Below are 19,755 nucleotides of genomic sequence, written 5' to 3' on the forward strand. Positions count from 1 at the left end.
CACCCTGTATTTCTCTTTGGTTGTGGATCACATTTTGTACCTTCTTCATATGTTACATAATTGTTTTAGGTATGCCAGGAAGAACAATAGAGACTGGAGTCAATGTTATTTTCCCTCGGAGAAGGCATGATTTTTCCTTAGTCAGCCAGGCAGGGTGACTGGCTGACCCTCTTGAACTAATGAGGAAATAAGCTGGGAGAGAGATGGGTTGCTTCTTTAGTTAGAAGTCACAAAGGTGTGCGCTGTTCTGTGTTCACTGTAAATTTTATCTTGCAGAACTTCTGTGTCTAAGTGTTGGGACATAGAAGTAGTTTTACTGAGTATTTCAGTTCAGTCTCTCTCCTGCATAACCCTAGACAGGAGTCCTATGGAACAATATGGTGGGGAAAAATTAGCTATGCATTTAGGACTCATGCACATTCCCAGTGGCTGTGCTAGCCCTCTGGTAAAAGCCCCTCTGACCCTCTTTGCCTCAGCAATATCTGCTTGTCTGTACTGCAAGTCAGCCTCTGATTAGATTTAGTAAAACTCGCTAGAGAAGAAAATGGTTACCAAACTCTGCTCCTCTAGAATGTCTCTTCAATCTCTGGAAATTATTCCTCTATATCTCCACATATTCATAATTTCCCAATGATTTGTTATAGATATAGAGATAGATATAAATTATATATATTTTAAATTCATCCAGGATTTTTCTAGTTGTTACAGAAGGACTAATGGTTTGTCACTACCTTGCATATATCTTAGAGGAAAGTGGAAATTTCTATAATTATAAACTAATCTAATCCAATTAAATTTTTTTTTATTTGGAAAACTCTATGCCTAGATGACTTCATAGATAAATTATCCCAGATATTAAAAAAATCAATAATGCCAATCTTACACAGTCCCTTCAGGAGAATAGAAAATGAAGAAAAAATTCCAACACATTTTTTGAGACAGCATATACTTGATATAAATTTATAAGGAAAATTATAGCCCAACTTCTCTTATCATCAGAATTGCAAAACCAAAAAAAAAATCTAAATGAATTATTCACAAACACACACCTAAAGAACAATACATCACAATGAAAATTGGGCTTATTTCAGTAATAGGAGGTTTATCATTTCAAAACTTCGGTATTAATTTCCCATATTAGTTGAGTAAAGGAGCAAAATTATATGACTATTTCAATATATGTAGAGGAAATATTTAATAAAATTCAACACTCATTCACCATAAAAGCTCATGTAAACTTTTTAAAGATTTTTTATTTATTTATTTTTAGACAGAGGGGAAGGGAAGGAAAAAGAGAGGCAGAAACATCAATGTGTGGTTACCTCTCACACACCCCCTCCTGGGGACCTGGCCTGCAACCCAGGCATGTGCCCTGACTGGGAATCTAACCAGCGACCCTTTGGTCATAAGCTGGCACTCAATCTACTGAGCCACACCAGTCAGGGTAAACTTCTTTAGTTATCTAAAAGTAATTATATTCTACACCTTACACAACAGAGATATGAAAGCTCTCTCTCTCTGCTATCAGTTACAAAACAAGGATCCACATTATTACAATTTCATAAAAATGTATTAAATAAGGCCCTGGTCAGGTGGTTCAGTTGGTTGGAGCATCATCCACCAAAATGTTGTGAGTTTGATCCCTGATCAGGGCACATATAGGAGGCAACCGACTGACATTTCTCTCTCACATCAATGTCTGTCTGTCTGTCTGTCTCTCTCTCTGTTTCCTTCCCCCTTCCTCTATCTTTACAATCAATGAAAGAAAAACATATCCACAGGTGAGGATTGAAAAGAGAAAAAATGTTTAAATGTTTAAGTAGAGAATAAGAAATAAAAATGGATAGGATTTTATACATAGAAAATCAAAAAGCATCTACAGATTGGGTAAAACATCAATATGTAAAAGTCAATAGTATTTTTATAAACATCAATGACCAGAAAATGAAATTTTAAATGATACCATCTATAACAGCATCCAAATATATTTTATTTCTGGGAATAAATCTAAAAAAATCTGTAAAAAATTTACACACAGAAAAATAAAAAACTGTGGAAAGAAAAAAGCAAATGTGCAAGTGAGGGGCCAGGAAATATTTTCTGGAAAGGGTCAAATGGTAAATATGTTAGCCTTTGCAGCCTAGATGGTTACTGACAACTACCCAAATCTTGGCATGAAATGAGCAACATGTAAACAGATGGGTATTTCTGTGTGCCAATAAAACTTCATTTTCAAAAATAAGAGGACCATATTTGAGTACAATCTGCCAGCCTCTGATTTAAATAATCAGAAGAATAAAATATGTTAATATGTGATGAAGATATAGCAAAGATATCTATTCTCAAATTGATCTTCCCATTCAAATCTCTAGCCGTCAAACTTCAAAAAGTGGGATTTTGTTGTTGTTGTTGTTGTTGTTGTTGTTGTTACTATTGTTGTTTTCTAGGTACTGACTAGCTACTTTTCAAATAAAGTAAATACTTAAAGGGCAAAAGTTGGCCAAGGCAATCTTGAAGAAGAGAATTAAAGGACTTTAACAAATGTAAAGACTAATTTTTAAATGCCAGTAACTAAGAGAATGTGGTATTGCTAATAGAACAAATGCCATGATCAGCAGAACATAATAGTGCATTAACACCCTTACATACACATAACAATTGGTTTGTGACAAAGGTGACATTATAAAGAGGATGGTCATTCCAATCAATTACTCAGGGTCATATAGATAGACCAAAAAGGAAAATATTTCCCACATTTTACACAAAAATCAATTACATTGGTATGGTATATGGTAGCTCAAAATGTGAAAGATAAAACAATGAAGCCCCCAGAAAAAAAACTATGGAAGAATAACTTCAGTACTTTGCAGTAAGCAAAAATTTCTCAACCAGGACATATAAAGCACTCATGCTAAAAGAAAAGACATTTGAATTAAAAACTCTGATTGGCACTGCCTGGCATAGCTCAGTGAATTGAGTGCTGAACTATGAAGCAAAGGGTCACCTATATGATTCCCAGTCAGGGCACATGCCTGGGTTGCAGGCCAGTTCCCCCTAGGGGGTACATGAGAGGTAACCACACACTGACATTTCTCTCCCTCTCTTTCTCCCTCCTGTCCCCTCTATCTAAAAATAAAAAAAAATAAAATCTTTTTTAAGAATCCACTGATTGATCAATGAATAATTTTTTTAAGTATAGGTTTTTTTTAAAAAAAGTTTTTATTGTTGTTCAATTACAGTTGTCTCCATTTTTCCCCATTACTCTCCCCTGCCCTACCTACCCCCCTTCCACATACAATCCTCTTTGCCATTGTCCTTGTCCATGAGTCCTTTATACATGTTCCTTGACTTGATCTTTCTCCTTCTTTCCCCTGTTATCTCTCTCTTCCCTCCACTCTGGTCACTGTCAGTTTGTTCTTTATTTCCATATCTTTGGTTCTATTTTCCTCACTGATTTGTTTTGTTGATTAGGTTCCACTTAGAGGTGAGATCATATGGCATTTGTCTTTCACTCTCTGGCTTATTTCACTTACCATAATACTCTCTAGTTCCACCCATTTTGTCAGGAAGGGTAGGAATCTGTTTTCTCTATCTGCTGTATAGTATTCCATTGTGTAAATGTACCCGTTTTTTGATCCACTCATTTACTGATGGGCACTTAGGATGTTTCCAGCACTTAGCTATTGTAACTAATGCTGCTATGAACATTGGGGTACATATGTTCTTCTGAATTGGTGTTTCAGGATTCTTAGGGTATAATCCCAGCAGTAGAATTGCCAGGTCAAAAGGCAAGAAAATGGTGTCTGCTTTCACCACTTCTATTCAACATAGTATTGGAAGTCTTAGCCACAGCAATTAGACAAGAATAAGAAATAAAGGTATTCAAATTGGAAAGGAGGAAGTAAACCTGTCATTGCTTGCAGATGACATAATAGTGTACATAGAAAACCCTATAGACTCCACCAAAAAACTACTCAACCTAATAAGTGAATTTGGCAAAACAGCAGGATACAAAGTCAATATTCAGAAATCAAAGGCATTTTTGTACACTAACAATGAAATATCAGAAACACAAATTATGAAAAAAATCCTATTTGCTATAGCAACAAGAAAAATAAAGTACCTAGGAATAAATCTTACCAAGGAGGTAAAAGACCTGAACTCTGAAAACTACACTGAAGAAAGAAATTAAGGAAGACACAAATAAATGGGAGCATATACCATGTTCATGAATTGGAAGAACTAACATCATCCAAATATCCATGCTACCCAAAGCAATTTATAGATTCAATGCAATCCCTATTAAAACACCAATGACATATTTCACAAATTAGAACAAACATTGAAAAAATTTATATGGAACCATAAATAACCCCAAATAGCATCAAAATTTTTGAGAAAGAAGAACAAAGTAGGAAGGATCACAATGCCTGATATCAAACTATATTACAAGGCCACTGTAATCAAAACAGTCTGGTACTGGCAAAAGAATAGACACATAGATCAATGGAACAGAATAGAGAGCCCAGAAATAAACCCATGTTTCTATGGTCGATTAATATTTCACAAAGGGAACAGGAACATAAAATAGAGTAAAAATAGTCTCTTTCACAAGTGGTATTGGGAGATCTGGACAGGTACATGAGAAAACATAAAACTTGACCACCAACTTACACCATTTGCAAAAATAAACTCAAGATGGGTAAAAGACTTAAATATAAGTCATGACACCATAAAAGTCCAAGAGGAGAATATAGGCAGGAGAATTTCAGGTATTCCATGCAGCAATATTTTTACCAATGTGTCCCTTAGAGCAAGGGATATAAAGGAAAGAATAAACAAATGAGACTAGATTAAGTTAAAAAGCTTCTGCACAGCTAAAGAAAACATCAGCAAAATGAAAAGGGAACCAACCATATGGGAATATATACTTGTCAATGATATCTTGGACAAGGGCGTAATCTCCAAAATATATGAAGAACTCACATGACTCAACATCAGGAAGACAAACAATCCAATTGAAAAATGGGCAAAGGACCTGAACAGACACTTCTCCAAGGAGAACATACAAAGAGCCTATAGACATATCAAAGGATGCTCAGAATCACTAGCCATTCGAGGCAGGCAAATTAAAACCACAATGAGATATCAACGGACACTGGTGAGAATGGCCATCATAAACAAATCAACAAACAACATGCTGGTGAGGGTGTAGAGAATAGGGAACCCTAGTGTACTGTTGGTGGGAATGCAGACTGGTGCAGTCACTATGGAAAACAGTATGGAATTTCCTAAAAAAACTAAAAGTAGATCAAAGAATAATTTAAGACAGCAAAAGGTAGGCAACTGCCTGGGAGAAGATGCTTGTAAAGGCAATACACAAAAGGTCACCAAATGAAAAGATGCTCAACATGATGACACAACAAGAAAATATAAATCAAACCACAAGGAGATATCAACAAACAGCAGTTGGAATAGCTAAAATAAGACTGGTAATACTTAGTATTGGTGAGAAAGTGGAACACCTAAAATTCTCATACATTGCTGCTGGGTTGTAAAATAGTAGAACCACTTTGGAAAACATACATTTTATACTAAGTTTGAACATACATATGTTGTATTAACCCATTCTATTTGTAGGCATATTTCAAAGAGAAATATGTGTATACATAGATAAGAATATTCATAGCAACACTATTTATGATAGCCTCAAACTGGAAACAACCCAAATGCTAATACTACAATGGATAAATAATTCCTGGCATATTCATTCAACACAATATTACACAATAGCAAAATGAATTAACTAACTACTGTCCCACACATAATGTGGATATATGTTACCAACATAACCAGAACAAAGTTATTTGCCACATACAAAAGAATACAAATTAGCCAAAGAAATGTTTTAAAAAACTACAAACCACACTATTATATTCTAAGTCAGAATAAAAAAGTTTGGAGAGGCGGAGAAGTTAGTCTTAGAGAGAGCATACAAGGGTGATCTGGGTGTTTGCAGTAATTTACTCTTTGACATGTTTGGTTACATAAATAATTTTTATGATTATTCTTTAAGCTATACACATCACAATATGTTAAAACTTTTGCTTACTCAGGTAAGTGATAGTAATTTTGTTTCTACAATGCATGGGACAATGACCAGAATGATAAATATTAATATAGCAATGCTATTTCTGGAGGCTAAGGCTATGGATTATTTATTTTCATTTTTACTTGTGTTATTATACTATTCATTTTCCTCTCTTAAAAAGCAATAGGATCCTACATTCTCCTATACTAAGAAAAAATCAGTATGATTTTTCAAATTAAAAAACAACTACTTCAAGCTAGTAAGGGCTGAATATTTGAGAAAATGTTAAAGCCATTAATCAATATGGATAATGACATATTGATTAATGGGAAAGGGGCAGGTTTTAGGAGAAAAAAACAACCCTGCAGATGGCTTAGCTTTGTGGAGGCTGAGGTACTAAAACAAAGGAGTCAATCATGGATGAAATTTCGGTCAAGGCTGAAGGTATAGCTTTAGGTCTTCCCCACAAAGACATGCCAGTTGCTGAGGGAATGGGGAAAAGTTTAAAGAAAAAATGGTAGGGAAACGTGGATTGTAAATGTGCGTGCCAACTTTTATCAAACATCAAAAAAAATGGACTTTAAGCAGATTGTCTATTTTGAGAGAAGTCTTTATTTTTAATATTTTCTTCATTTTAATATTTTTATTAACTACTGGGGCAGATACACATTACCCAGCACATTGCCACATACACTGTGGTTTTTAAATAAATGTTTGATAAATCAAACAAGCGCTTACAAAATTTTCTAATGATACAAATCCAGGAAATAAAATAAATACATAGATGTTAAAATCAGAACTGAAAAACCTTAGCAGGTTAGAACAATGTAAATGAATTCCAAGAGAAAACAATAGCAATAAATGTAAAGTTCCAAATGTCATTTCAAAACAATTAAGCTCACAAGTATAGGATGAAAAAAACCTATTACATAGACCTTTATGTGAAAAAGACTTGGAGGTTTAAAATGATGAGGAGCCCAATATGAATTAATGAGATGTTCAAAGCTACAAACTTCTAGGTCAGTTTTAGGCTACGTCAATAAATGTAGTGTCGCAAACAGAAAAGTTAATAGCCCCATCAGACATTTCACTGGCCGGAAAAAACTCAAATGTTGCACTCGGTTCTGGCTGCATGTCCGGGGAAGGAAACCAGAACAGTGAGGTGTCTGAAACCTGAATTAAGGATGGTTGGTTTTTGGAAATGAAGAAATTTAAAGAGAGAGAGGACAACTGTCTGTGAGTCCTTAAAAAATTGTCATGTGTAAGAAGAATTTGATTTTCTCTAAAATTTTATAGACCAAATAAAGGGTGGGTGCTGAATAATTCAGCTTCATGTAAAGAATATAAGGTAGATATGTCCAAAATTAGAATGGGTTATTTGTGAGAATGCTCTAACATGGAAACTTTTCCTATTATTGCCATGTTGAAACATTTGATAAAGTGGTACATTAAACAAATCTTAACATTTTGAATAATAATAATATAAAATCCTATGTATTTAGCACTGAGGTTAAGAAAATTATATCAGAAGTGTTTTAGAAACCACTGTGGGATAGAAATATCTTGTATTCACATTTATCTTCTCTTTGCTTTTCTTATAGTTTTATCACCTATGCAGGAGGCCCTAAATAATGTATTGTTGGCATTATACTTTGTAGGAATTAATTATGTTGTATATATTATTCTGTCTCATGTTTCTTTCCCTCAATTTGAAGTTTTGCTATTTATCCCAGCGGACGCTGGTGCCTAGGGAGGTTTTGTTGTTGTTGTTGTTGTTTTTATAATAAATGAATACCCCGGTGTGATTACGAGGACACATCACACTGTGTCCACTGAGGCACATTTCAGTTGTTTCTAGTTATTCGTGTGCACAGCCCTGCTAAGAACACGCTTGTTTTGCATGTTTCCTGGTGCACAGTGAGAAGTTTCTTGGGGCTCTGCAGCAAGGAGAACAGACACGAGTTCAATAGGTAACACGGACAGTTCCAATGAGGTTCAGCCAATTTACCTGCCTGTCAGCATTACATATAGTTCCATTGCTTCGACTTACTGTCCTCCCTCGGTATTTTCAGACTTTTAAAGCTGACCATCAGGTATGTGTGAAATGTATGTAATTGTGATTTTAATCTCTTCCTCCCTTAGTGCAAATGAGACTGAGTGGCTTTCAGATGTTTATGAACCGTTTGTGTTTCATACTCTGTGTAACACCTCTTTATTTTTTAATTTAAATTTATTTTTTGTCTATTTCCCTATGGACTTTTTATCTTTTTCTTATTGAGACCTACATACTAATCTTTTTTAGTTGTTTTTTTTCTGTAGCAATCCCCTGAAATACGTCTTGTCATTTTGCATTCTTTACAGAATTGTTCATGTTAATTTAACACCTTTAAATGTTAATTTAGTACTAATCATCAGTCCTTTTTTGTGTTTTACTTTAATGTAACTTAAAAAATTTCTTTTCCACCCAGAGATTAATAATATATTCTTCTTTTTTGTGTGTGTAGGTATCACATGGAAACTTTTTTATTTTTATTTTTTAATAATTATTTTATTGTTGTTCAACTACAGTTGTCTGCAACTTCCCCCCAACCACTCCCCCAGCCAAATCCACCTCCCCCCTTGCTTCCATCCCCCCTGCCTCCATTTTGCCCATGTGTCCCTCATAGTAGTTCCTGAAAACCCTTCCCCCCATAATATATTCCTTTTGTCTCCTAAAGTTTTCTCTCGTTTTGGCTTTGACATTAAAGTCTTTGTTCAATCTTGAATTGATATTTGCTTATGGTATATGGTAGCAATTCAATTTATTTTATCATTTTCATATAGTAATCACTGATATAAAAGATTATCATTTCATAAAGTGTTTCTATACATGCATGGGAGGGTGTGAGGACCACCTGTTTCCTGTGCAACGAGCCCACCTCTGCATATGTATCATGTGTTCTTAATCGTTAATGAGTTTTTTTAGCCTCCACGTGGAGCAGAGCAAGACAAGCTCATGCAGACAGCCTGGCTTTTCTCTTCAGAAGTGTGGGGCTGCAGTTTCTTGGATCTTTACTCTACGACATCCATTTTAGAACCAGCTTACTAAATTCCATAAAAACAAAACAATATAAGAAATCTCACTGAGGTTTTGTAGAGGATGCCTTTTAACTATAAACCAATTTGGAGAAAACTGAAAACTTTACACCATTGAGTCTTCCTATCCAAGAACATTATTAGGATTTTTTATTATACCTAACAATAAATGTACTGACTTTTGATCTAGCAATGTTGCTAATATCATATTAATTATAATAAAATGTCAATAGACTTTAAAAATTTTTCTGTGAAAACAATTTTTGACTTTATCCTGATGTAAAAGGGAATGCTTCCAAGATTTCACAGTTAAATATGATGCTTAGGGTTAAGAAAAGTTTTTATTATTGACAGTTCATTAAGAGTTTTTCATTTTAAATAGATATTCAGTTCCACCAAAAGCATTTTAAGCTTATTTAGTAATTTGACCTTTGATTTTTCTCTAATCTGTTAATGTAATAATTTATTTGATATTAGACTATCATTGAGTAAGCCCACTTTGGTCATAATTATTTCCTTAATGCATCAATTGATTTAAATTGCTATTATTTTGTGTCCATGTTTAATAATGAGATTGGCCTGGTACTTTTTAATAGTTTTTCCTGGTACTCAGTATCAAGGTAATATTAACCTTATTAGAGAAGGTGGAGATTGAATTTTTCTCCTCTTCAAGAGTTTGTGTAAGTTTAAAATTATCTTTTCATTGAAAATTTAGTATAATTTTTCCATCTATAAAGGTAAGAGCTTGGTGATTCCTTTGTGGAAAAACTTTTACAATCTAACTCAAATTTCTTAGTGATTATATAATTAGTCATATATTGTATTTCTTTTCTGGTCAGTTTCACAAGTTGTATTTTTCTAGAATTTATTTACTTTACATGGGTTTTCAATTATTTTGGCATAGCTTATTTATAGTATCCTATTAATTTGCATAACACCTGTACCCTTTTTCATTTCTCATTCCAAAGCAAGATTGCATTTAAACATCAAAATTACAAAAATTATGACAACAAAAGAAATACAAAATTGAAACACAGACAATAAGGACATGAAAATTGTTAAAGATTTTGCTTACTTTAATTCTGTCATCAATCCAAATAGAAGCTGCAGCCAAGAAATCAAGAGAATCTATCTTTTTTAGTTGGTTTTTGCTGAGACTCTGGCCAGCAATGGAGGAATTAGGAAAGATCACCAAGAACAAAAATGTGTCATCAGACACCAAGGCTAGGATCATGCACAGCCTTGTATTCAAATTAATATGTATGAATGAGAAAGCTGGACAGTGACCAAGGCTGATATGAAAACAAATTATTCATTTAAGATATGGTACTGCAGGAGAGCTCTATGGATACCCTGTGCTACAAGAAAAATGAACAAGTAGGTTCTAGGGCAAATGAGGGCAAATTAAGCCTGAAACATCACTGGAGGCGAAAATAGCAGAACTGAAGTTGTCCTACTTCATTCAGTTACATCCTGAGAAAGCACGGGTCTTTGGAAACAACAATAATGCTAGGAAATGGAAGGCAGCAGCAGAAGAGGAAGAACAGATAGGAGATGGGTTGGCTCCATAATAGAAGCCATAGGCAGGAGTCTACAGGAGCTGAGCAGGGCTGTGGAGGACAGGACACGGCAGCCATTACTCACTCATAAAGTCTCCAGGAGTCAGAGATGACTCAATGGCGCATAACACACATTGTTTATTTGCAATTTCCAAAAAATTTTTCTCAATTACTATTGTCAGCATTTTATCTAATTAATCAGTATTTTTCAAAGAAACAACTTCTAGTTTTGTTGATTTTTACTATCATTCCTTATCTCTTTTGTTGTATTACTTTCTGTTCTTACTGTTTTCTTCTACTTTTCGGTATGATTTTGCTGTTCTATCTTTTTTAAATAAATGCTTAAGAAACTTATCTCATTAATTTTGAACCTTTCTTCTTTAAAGCTAATAATTTTCTCTAACACTACTTTATCTACACAACAAAGTTTTGACAGTAAGATTTTCATTGTTTTTAAAATTTAAGTATTTTATAAATTTATGACTTACACTTGGATCATGAGTATATTTAGTAACATATATTTTAATTTTCAATATTGTAATTCTTTTATAGAGTGCTAATGATCTATAACTTAATGGCACTGTAATTAGATAATGTGATACTTATGCTATCAGTTCTTTGAAATTTATTGTGGCTAATTTATGGTTCATTTTTAACACCTGGTCAACACATGATCAATTTTCATGCTGGTTTTTTTTTTCATTTTTCATGTGTCAGTACTTTTAATATTGTACACACAAAATTGTAGTAAAAAGACGACATAAACACAATGTAGCCTCTCCATTTCCATGATCAGCATGCCGCATCACAGCAAACCCAGTTTATGTTCCACCATCATGTGTGGTTCTCCCATTAGTTCACTTTGTGATGGGTCATTAAGAATATCTTCAAATCCAATAGTCTCATCATTACCCCTCAAAATATCCAGGGAAAGGTTTGAGCTTGGAAGAAATGGAAGACACTGAACCTGTTGCACTGCCTTGAATTCCATTTGCAGTTTTAGTGGAGCACATAGACCCTGGATGTTTCTCAGTGTGGAAAAATTCACTTTATCTTGCTTGAGCTGGAAATTTTTTTCTGATAATTCAAGAGGATGACTGGGCAAAAGTTCATTCTTCACGCAAGTGAAACCTTTTTGAAGGAGATCATGACTTTCAAAAGGTCCACTTGCTGAAAGTTCTGTAACAGGAATACTGTCCTATAGCTGAGATCCAAGTCCTCTGGTATTCATTTTCAGCTTGCTCTGTGAACTGCCTCTAAGCACCCTTCAATTTTCATAGTGTTTTATATGCACTTGAAAAGAATGTTTGGAACCCAATTGTTAGATGTCATGTTTCATATAGGTAAATTATAACAAGATTTTAGTGTTTAAACCTATATAAAAGTATCTTACTTAACTTATACTATTAAAGACTAAGAAATATATCACCACAATGAATGGTGTTTAGTATTGTGTTGGCCAAAAAGTCCATTTAATTTTTTCTGTAAAATAAAGGTACATTTTTCATTTTCACCAATAACTTTATAGATTTGGATATTTTGAGTATGTCTTCCACATGGTATAACGTTGATTCTTCTCAAATAATGTCTCAATTTGGTCACTATCATCTTCAGCTTGTCTACCCAACTGTGAAGCATCATCCAGTCAGAAATCTCCAGCACAAAACTTTGCAAACCATTTTTGACACACTCGATCAGTCACAGCACCTTCTCCACACACTGCACAAATCTTTCTTTGCATTTCAGTTGCATTTTTGCTTTTCTTGAAAAAATAAAGCATGATATGCTAAAAATATTGCTTATCTTCTTTCATATTCAATATGAAAATGATACACAAAAATTCACCAATTTTGATGATTTTTCTAATACATGCTGATATGACAGCTGCCACAATACAATCTAAAAAAGCTGTTTCAAATTAGGTTAAAGACAACTAAGTGCTACTAGAGCCATCTTATGCAAAAAACAAATGAACATTTTGGCCAATCCAACACATATTTCTCCTTGCATTTTTGCAAAATTTTCATTCAAAATTTAGAGGTAATTATGGACTCACAAATTGAGAATGCTTTGCCTTCTAGATGAATTTAGCCTTTCATCATTTTCAATATTTCTCAAAACTCAATTCCTTCTGCCTTTGCATTTACTCTTTATGATAATGATATTGCTTTAGCAATATTGGCTCATATTTGATTTGAAGTCCAGGACAGTTGAATGACAGACCTAACTTTACACAGATAGTTCACAGAAGTAGACTAGGACCCAGACTTCCTGACTCCCAGTCCAATACTCTTGCTAAGTTTCCTAATAGAATGAGCATGACGTGGTGCAGAGAGCACAAGGGAGCCAGAATGGAATGCCTGATAGGAGCAGAGAAGAAATGGGGATGAGCAGGGACTCCTATGGAGGAACAGCAGGGGACAGTTAAAGCCAGGCACAGAGTTTGAATTTTATGACAAGGTGCCTGGACAAAACAGGACTTAAGGAAGCTTGTGATTTTAGCAATATGCAGGAGACATAAAGAGGAGGGGGGACACAGGACTCTTCAGAAGGGATGTTGTGCTCCAAATCCTATATAATTTAATGAGAGCTGAATCATTCATGGGAATGAAGAGCAGAAGGTAGAGTCAGGAGCCACTTTATGGAGAAAATGGCACCAAAATAACTTAATAGATTTTGGAAATGAAGAAAATTGTAGAGTCAAAGATACTGCCTCATTTATGTCTGTTGTACCCTGATAGTTTCATCATTTCTTAGGTTTCCCAACAGGGTTGGGAAACAGTAGTTGGCCTAGAGGAGAAGAGAAAATAATAAGTTTTCTCTTCATGCAGTAAGTCTGGTCTTTCTAGTAAACAGGTGGAAATATAGGAGTAACAACAGATCCAAATATGAAAATATTTTTACAATGATGATGGAGACTACTTGCATAGACATGGTAGTTGAATCTTTGGATCAGGCTTTGTGTTTCTTAAACATATCTGCTTCTTAAATACCAAGTATCTTTTTTTTTTGCCCACATTTTTTAAATTTAAAATTACCATAATTTCTTCCTGTCATCTTTTAAAAAAAATGATATCAGGGATAATGGCTTCATGAATAAACTTCTGGACAACCCAGAGAGCCTTCTTGGACAACCAGTGTACTCCTGACTGTATTACAAAGCAAGGTTTATTGCTGCAGACCTTTAAAATGCCTTGTATATTGACAAGGCTCAACACTATTCAATTTACAGCCATTAAGATCAAAGCATTAAGTGGTACATCTGCTTGTGTCATTATCAGCCACGCCAGAAAACAGTTTTGTGAATTTGGTCATGATGAACTCTGAGGGAATCAGTATCTGGAAAGGCTGTAAGAGCTTTCTCCCCAGAAGTTTAGAAAAAACTGTATCCAACCCAGTAAAGTTTTTTTCAGTGAGCTGGTTTTTTTGTTTTTTGTTTTTCCAACTGGATGTAATAAAAATGTCTGAGATTTTGCTACATAATATGATCTTTTTGGAAGGGTCAACAGTAATGTTTTAGGCTAGTTCAGCAGGCTTGAGTTCAACTCTGGGAGTGTATAAGTTCCAACAGGATTCTAACAAATCCACCCAAAAGAGCCAGCATTTGTCCATAGATTATTCATGTGGAGCCCCTCCACTGATAGAACAGAGAAGCCCTCTGGAAATCATTTGGTTTTCTGAGCATCATGAAAATACTTAGAGGCTCTGAAATCACAAATTTAAATGCCCCAAGGCCCACTCAGCCTTCGTTACAAGGTACATTTGTGGAGTATGATACTGTCTGCTCTGGAGAGGGGTGGAGGTGCTTTAAGATGAAACTTTTATATTAATACAGAGCACACAGAAAGTTGGTTTTAAAGATCCATGTCATTTTTTATAGCAGGAGAGGTTTGTCTTAATGTTCTCAGCCAAAATTTTTGGGACTCAGCTGGAATTTTGGAGCCATTGAGAACTTGGCTATATATATGTAATCTCAGATTAATAATAAAGGACATATTTCTTTATTTAAAATCTCAAAACGTAATTATATCTAGAGTAAACAACATGCTTCAAAAATGTCTCCCTTCAATACAGCTAGAAAAATCGACAATGGCCAAGTTTTCACCTCTGAACTCTATATAGAACCATGAAGCATTTCCAAAAAATTTCAGCAAATAATAAAGTTCTTTACAGCTTTTTGGAAACAGAGTTTTTCTTGTGTTTGTTTTACCAAGAAATCTATTACGTGTCTGTGTTCATCTTAAAACACCAACCGTGTCTTGCTGCTCTCATTCTTTTCTCACTCAAGAGTGAATGGGATGTGAATGAGAACAAGTGCAGGCCTCTGATGTCAATCTCTCTCCCTGTCTTCCTCTGTCTTCCTTTCTCTCTGTGTCTCTCTATTTGTGTGTGTGTGTGTGTGTGTGTGTGTGTGTGTGTGTGTGTGTCTGCATTTTCATGTTGTCATGAGCAAGGAAGCATCCTCAAAATGAGTCACTCACACATGTTTGTGTCTTTCCACAATGTCTGGTTTATTCAGGGGTACCTCCCTATAAGCCAGCGGAGTCGCACACAGGTTACACACAGAGAGGCAAAGCCTCTCTGTTAGAAGTGAGCAGAGCAAGCACCCAGTGGGAAGTCTGGGTCACTGGCGGCGTCAGCGGGGGGAGAGGTGGACGATGGTCTAGAGTGAGGTGGCTGCAGTGGAAGCACACGTCTGGTGGAGTGGAAGTCTGGCAGGGCTCTGAGCATGACCCATGGCACAGCCAAGCTCAAGCATTGGGTGGTTGGAGCTCTGAGTTCTTACAGCCCACCAGGAGTGTCAGTCCCACTCATATCAGTGTCCGCATGGAACTCTATCCAAGTGTCCATACTTGTGGTTTGGGGTGTCCTGGGCCCCTCCTAAGGGCATTCTCATTACTTTCTTTTACACTCCATTACCTGATTTGACATACCACCTGACGTAACTGACACCGCTGACAGTGACTCGACAATGGATTGTCAAAGATGTCCACAAAGTCCCTCTGATCTTGTTCTATTCACATGTGTGCCTCCTCCTCCTGCTTTGGTCAACCTTTTGTACACTCTCTTTTAGATAGATCCTAAGAATCCTTTAGCACTCAGCTGAGCTATTTCTAGAAAGCTCTAGAAATTCTAATTGTCTTTCTCCCATTTTAATCTTCTCTCCTTTGACCAGATTAGGAACCTTCCCCTGACTTCTGCAGTCACTTTAATACTTTTTGTCATAACACTGAACCGACTCGCTCCCCTCCAGTGAAAGTTCCTCAAGTGCAGGCTGCCTTGTTTGTACCTACAGTCCCAGCACCTCGTTTAAGTGTCATAAATATTTATTAATAAGTGCATAGTGGAGTTCTGATAAACCACTTTTCCATGCACTTGGCAGACATACAAAACAAATATGGATCTTTTCTTTTAAAGCTGTTAACAAACTGCCTTTATTTATTAATCCATTAAAGTATTTATTGAGAAACTGTTATATGTCTGGCACTTTAGATGCAGAAAATAGAGTGGGCAACAAGCTGAAAATGATCCCTCTTCTCTCAGAGCTTATATTCTAGAGGGAGAGACATACAATAAAGCAAACCAAAGCAAGCAAAACAAAAGTAGATCTGCAATATGATGTCAATTAGTGTTACGTGCCATGAAGAAAAATCATTCAGCACCGAGGACAGAAAGTGAATGCTTGAGGTCGGCTAGGGAGAGAGTGGGGGTCCTCAGAGAAGCCTTTTCTGACCTGAATAAATATGAATGGGTGCAAGTCATTAAGGGAAGGGCGTTTGAGTTAGAGGAACAGCAAGGGCAAAGGATCTGCTATGTAAGAGCATAGCAGATGTGTGTGGAGAGCTGCAAGGAGCCAGTGTGGCTAGAGGAGAGGGAGTGAGGGCAGAGAAGAAAGAGATGGGTCTAAAGGTAGGCAGAGTTCGGACGTTGCATGGGTTGTACGTCATACAAGTGTGAAGAAGGCCCAATGGGAGGCTTTGACAAGGGACATATGTGGTCTTATTTATGTTTTAGAGGGTGCATTCTGATGCTAGGTAGAAACAGAACATAGGAGGACACGGAATATTGTTAGGGAGTTCTTAAGCATAATCTGGGCAAGAGATGATGGCGATGATAGTGGAGATAATGGGAAGTAGTCAGATTTCAGATTACATTTGAAGGCCGCGCCTTCAAAACTGTAACTTAGTATTGTGAAGTGACATTTTGAATTTAAACAAAGTGAGTTAGGGTCAGGTTAATCCTATCACTAATAGCAACCCTAAATATACACAAAAATACGCACACCAAACAGATATAGCTAACAATACGAAAGACATAAAGCCCTTGGTTTTGTTTGGTCTGAAGCCACAGGCACTATTTTCAGATGCTATGGGTGATTCAAGACTCACCTCATAACTACTGAATAACTGCTCCAGATGAGCCACCTCTGGCGGCCTCTCCCCAGCTCACTAGTCTACTTCACAAATGCACTGATTGCCCTGTCCAGCCTGAATGTTAGTGTGCCCATGAGGAATTCCTTCTATGCCTCTGCTGTCACAAAACCCTGGTTTGGTGTCTGCCCAGAGAGGTTGGGCTACTCCAAGGTCCACTTCAGACATACATATCATAGAAAGAGTTTGAATCCTGATTCTGCCACTCACTGGCAGAGTAACCTTGGATGACTTACTTACCCTTTCCGAACTCATCTGTGAAATGCAGAAATCTAACAGACGTGAAGATATGCAACAGCTATTCTTTATCCTGCTTCCTGTGCTTCTGGATCTCCATCAGAATCTTATCTGGGAAGTTATGACATCAAGGGTGCCTGGTAATACCCCCAACAGGGACACCTGTTCAATGTTTACAGCCAAGTCTAAGGTCAGAATCTGCTTCTGCTCCGAAGACCTTTTATTTGGATCAATCCTCATCTACAATATCATTACTGGGACTGCTTGCTGTCTCTGTGACAGAATCCAAAGACAGCTTCCAGTCTCAGGTTCCCATTAAAGTCCTTGGCACTCTTGAGGGTAATAATACTGTTGGCATGGCAATCCACAAATACAGATGATAATGATGTCTCAGGAAGGAAGCATCAAATGGAGACATTTTTCAAGATCTGGCAAGCCAGTCTCGTTATGCGCCCTATTGGTCACTGAAGGGCTAAGGCTACTTTCATTTCATTAATGTTGAAGCAGTGGTTTAGAATAAAAGCTAAAATTGCTCCAGTTGGGAGGAAAGGAAAGAGAGGGCAGACAAAAGCCAAGGGCTGAGAGTTGAATGATGTGTCAATATAAACAATGGAAATTGTCACCAGACACTGAGGGCAAATTACTTTCATACATAGAAATTATACTGCAATACAAAAGACTGATAGATGCTTACACAGCTGTGGTTATTAGGGCAACAAAATAACATTTGTTCAAAGCAAAGAATAGGGTAGCAGCAGGGTCAATAGGACAGGCTTTCAGATCTTACCAGCAATAGAGAAGGGACAAGTGGCAAGCAGCTCAGGCAATAAAATAATCAGGGAAACATGAATAAAGATGGAGCCCTGGGTTGATGGGATGAAGTGGGAGTGAAGTGAGAAGGGTTTTAACAAGGCCACTCCTCTGATATATAAGGCTTATTCTAAATATCTAACGGGTTACCAGACACTCTCTGGGCTCATGTTTGTGAGTTACTTGTTTTCTTTCTAATTGAAATTTGGACTGTGTAACAACGGGTATCAGAAGGAAGACGGGACACAGAAAAAGGCGGTCATTGGTCTTCTAGAAGGAGAGGCTGAGACATTATTTCCTAGCAGTGCTTTGGAATGTGGAATGTGGGTAGAAAATATTACTGGACATGGTGGTAAAGGATAAGCTAAAATAAATGTGTCTCTTCTGTTAACATCATCCCTTGGTTGATGTTAACAGAAGAAAACGGAAACTTGGTTTTCACTCCTCAAGAAATAGTATGTTTTCTTCTCTTCCCTGGACAAATTTTACCTGAGCAATAGCATTTGGTTTTGATAAACATGCCTCTTGATGTCATAAGTAAGATGATCACTACCTTTATTTACTTCTTGTCTCAACCTGAAATGTGGCTCTGGAATGCTACTTTCTCGGTGAAGGTGCCGAAGAGATGAACAATTTTACCTCTTATAGAAAGTCTATTATCACGTAGTGATTATTACTTAGTCGTTTTTATAAATGTGCAGCAAAAAGCAGAATCTGTAGCCATTGTTAAAAACTTAGTGGCATCATCAGCCAACCAACTCTAATTCAAGGGATGCTATACCCCATTGATCAGAATCTCCTTGCCATTGCTTCTGCAAACTATATGTATTTCAGGCCCCGTGACATGCTTAGAAATGTCTTCTTGCTTCTGAGCCTGAGAGCCCACTGGTCCTGGAAGAGTTAATTATGAGTTTGTAAAGCTTAAATACTTCACAGTCTCATTTGTTTCTTTTTGTTCAACAGAAAGAAGCCTTGAAAAAGTTTGACTGACATTTATGATAATTACATTTGGAGATTAAAATAATTTGGGGTTTCAAAAGGTTGAAAATTTATACACCATATTGGGCCTCACATGATTATGACTTTCCTCATATCACTTCAGTCGTGTGTTGAAATCCATTTGATGTGAATGTAATAGTCATTTTAATGGATATTGTTAATTCCTTGTTTTCAGCATAAGAGATAAAGGGGAATTTAATTAAATTCATTGTGCGAGCACTTATCAGGGGTAAAAAGGTTCACAGAATTATTATTTTTCTGGCATGACATGTAAAGAGCATTGTAAAAGCCATAGAGGAACAGTATCCGAGGGTAGCTGGCGTTAGAAGTCAGGCCAGTGTCATCTCCCAGTGGATGACGTGGAGGTCTCAAAACAACACTAAAAGGTGGCGCCTTGAAGCTACTGTTTTCATAGAAGACCGGGAAAATGTAACAGCATTGCTTGCTTCCTTCTTCAGACCTGTTGGGACTCCTTAAGGTCAGAGTTCAAGTTTCCCCAAAAGTCTCAACAGAGAGCCAAAGCTTAGGTCCCAAAGAAGTCAACTAGAAATAT

The 19,755-nt window shown here is 36.4% G+C and overlaps 1 pseudogene; it reads right to left on the reverse strand.

Annotated features, from left to right (window-relative positions):
* Positions 1 to 11,530: 11,530 nt before the first annotated feature.
* On the reverse strand, positions 11,531 to 11,980 carry LOC123808646 (annotated as a pseudogene).
* Between the last annotated feature and the right edge of the window lie 7,775 nt (positions 11,981 to 19,755).

This window comes from Phyllostomus hastatus, unplaced genomic scaffold, assembly GCF_019186645.2.
Source record: "Phyllostomus hastatus isolate PE091 unplaced genomic scaffold, TTU_PhHast_1.1 phas_scaffold_501, whole genome shotgun sequence".
In the NCBI taxonomy this organism is placed as follows: domain Eukaryota; kingdom Metazoa; phylum Chordata; class Mammalia; order Chiroptera; family Phyllostomidae; genus Phyllostomus; species Phyllostomus hastatus.